Genomic DNA, 2,454 nt, shown 5'->3' with positions numbered 1-2,454 from the left:
TGGATAAACTGACCAAAGAAATACAGGGAAAAGAAGATACAGACTTTTACTTAATTTGGCAAGAATGGTACAAATGGTTAGATAAAAAAGACACGAAATAAGAGAATACCACCCAATGATACAAAAATAAGGAAAAAAAATGAAATATCGTTATATAAACATTGATACAAGATGAAAGATAATATATATAGATATATTGATAAATAATTACCGAAGTAACTCTATTTTCAAAGTTCAAGTTTTATGACTTGATTTCATTGTATAGTTAGTTTATGTTTAGTTATGTTTAGTTTGTTTAAACGTTTATGTCTGTATGTGTATGTTTGTTTACAATAAAAAATTTAAAAAAAAAACATTTCAGCAATCAGTTCTATTTCTTCATGCCACTTAAAATTAACAGAACAACAGAGCTGAAGGGACCTTGGAGATCTTCTAGTCCAACCCCCTGCTCAAGCAGGAGGCCCAATACCACTCCAGGCAAATGGCTGTCCAATCTCTTCTTGGAAACCCCCAGTGAAGGAGCAACCATGACCTTTGGAAGCAAACCATTACGCTAATCAATCTCACGGTCAGGAAATTTTTCCTTAGCTTTAGGTTGGATCTCTTTTTGATAATTTTCCATCTGTTGCTTCTTGTCTGCCCTCAGTTGCTTTGAAGAATAGAATAGAATAGAATAGAATAGAATAGAATAGAATAGAATAGAATAGAATAGAATAGAATAGAATAGAATAGAATAGATTTTTTTTTACTTTTAAAAGCATTTTTTCGGCCGAAGAGGTTGTAGAAAAAATGCTTTTAAAAGTAAAAAAAAAAAAGCGTCTGATGATCGCGCAGCTCAGATGGGCATGGGGGAGGGGGGTGCGGGAATTTTTGCTACCAGTTCTCCAAACCACCAGCCACCATCGCTACGGATCAGACGATCCGGTCCAAACCGGGAGCATTTCACCCCTGCAGGAATCCCACTTTCGTGTGGCCCTAAGTCTCCTCAGAAGGTTTTCCAAAGCACCTGAAGGCCAGACAAGGAATAGTGGATGGAAATTGATCAAGGAGAGATTCAACCAAGAAATAAGGAGAAATTTTCTGACAGTGAGAACAATCAACCCATGGAACAGAAGGTGCCTTCGGAAGTTGTGGGAGCTTCATCACTTGAGACTTTCGAGAAGAGATTGGACTGCCATTTGTCAGAAATGGTGTAGGGTCTCCTGCTGAGGGGGGGGGTTGGACTAGATGACCTACAAGGTCCCTTCCAACTCTGTTAATCTCTAAGGTCCCCCAATGATCCTCTTAATTTCCACAGATGTTCTTTTCTTGGAAATTCCCCTCTGAAATATCTCCCTCCCTTAAGAGAATTGTTCCCGTTTCCCTCACAATCTCTTCAGAAGATGTCGTATTTAATCTGCAAATCTCCTCAAAAAAAAATTAAAAATCTCAACCACCTCCCTCACTTTCTCATAAATGTCCTCCTTGGAAATTCTAAGGAGCTTTCCTCCTTCAAGCCACTTCATCTCTCCAGAAGTGCTTTTTCTCAGTCTCTTCATATCTTCACAAACTCTCCCAAGAGCCCTCTTCAGGGTCTTCAGAAATTCACCTCATTAAATTTCCTTCCTCTGGAATCACTGTTCAGAAAGCTCCCCTTTTCTGTCTTTCCTCAGAAGCTCTTCCCCAAATTTCCTTTATTTCCTCAGAAATTTTTCTCCTTTTCAGCAACACCCTTATTCTTTCTTTTTTTAAAATATAATTTATCTTTTTATTAATATAAATAAAAAGAGCAACATATTCAAAATCCATATAGACAGTGTGATGTCTGGTGACAGTTCTCTTGAGTAATAATCATCGCAGTAATGATAAAAAATATATTCTCTAATAGTAAACATATTAATTGTTAATACTAATCAAAGTTGTGCTCGCTTCGGCAGCACATATACTAAAATTGGAACGATACAGAGAAGATTAGCATGGCCCCTGCGCAAGGATGACACGCAAATTCGTGAAGCGTTCCATATTTTTATTCAAGACTATGGTAAAGTTTCAGGTTTTAGACTGAATCCAAAAAAGACTAAAATGATAGCTAAAAACATGACACAAGATCGTAAACATGAGCTAGAAAGGAGGGCAGGTTTTGAGACTGTACCTAAGGTAAAATATCTAGGAGTCCAGGTTGCAGAATCAAACATGAAATTGTTTCAAAATAATTATGAGGTGTTGTGGCGAGAGGTGCAGAAAGATATGGAGACTTGGAAAAAACTGCAGCTGTCTCTACTTGGAAGAATAGCAGCAGTTAAGATGAACATTTTGCCAAGATTTCTTTTTTTGTTTCAAATGATTCCGGTGCTTAAAAGTGATAAACAATTGAAAGTCTGGCAAACTGGAGTGAATAAGTTTGTCTGGAACGACAAAAAGCCGAGAGTGAAATTGAAAATTATGCAAGATGTTCCAGAAAGAGGAGGTCTTAAA

At 37.2% G+C, this 2,454-nt stretch overlaps 1 non-coding gene across 1 annotated transcript; it reads left to right on the top strand.

Annotated features, from left to right (window-relative positions):
- Positions 1-1,900: 1,900 nt before the first annotated feature.
- LOC117667409 (U6 spliceosomal RNA) lies at positions 1,901-2,007 on the top strand. Its single transcript, XR_004592031.1, has one exon. It is a non-coding gene; the product is annotated as a U6 spliceosomal RNA (small nuclear RNA).
- Positions 2,008-2,454: the final 447 nt, after the last annotated feature.

Source organism: Pantherophis guttatus, chromosome 14 (assembly GCF_059756535.1).
Source record: "Pantherophis guttatus breed Tessera chromosome 14, ASM5975653v1, whole genome shotgun sequence".
In the NCBI taxonomy this organism is placed as follows: Eukaryota; Metazoa; Chordata; class Lepidosauria; order Squamata; family Colubridae; genus Pantherophis; species Pantherophis guttatus.
The sequence above is the reverse complement of the archived record's forward strand: the minus strand, read 5'-3'. Positions and strand labels throughout refer to the sequence as shown.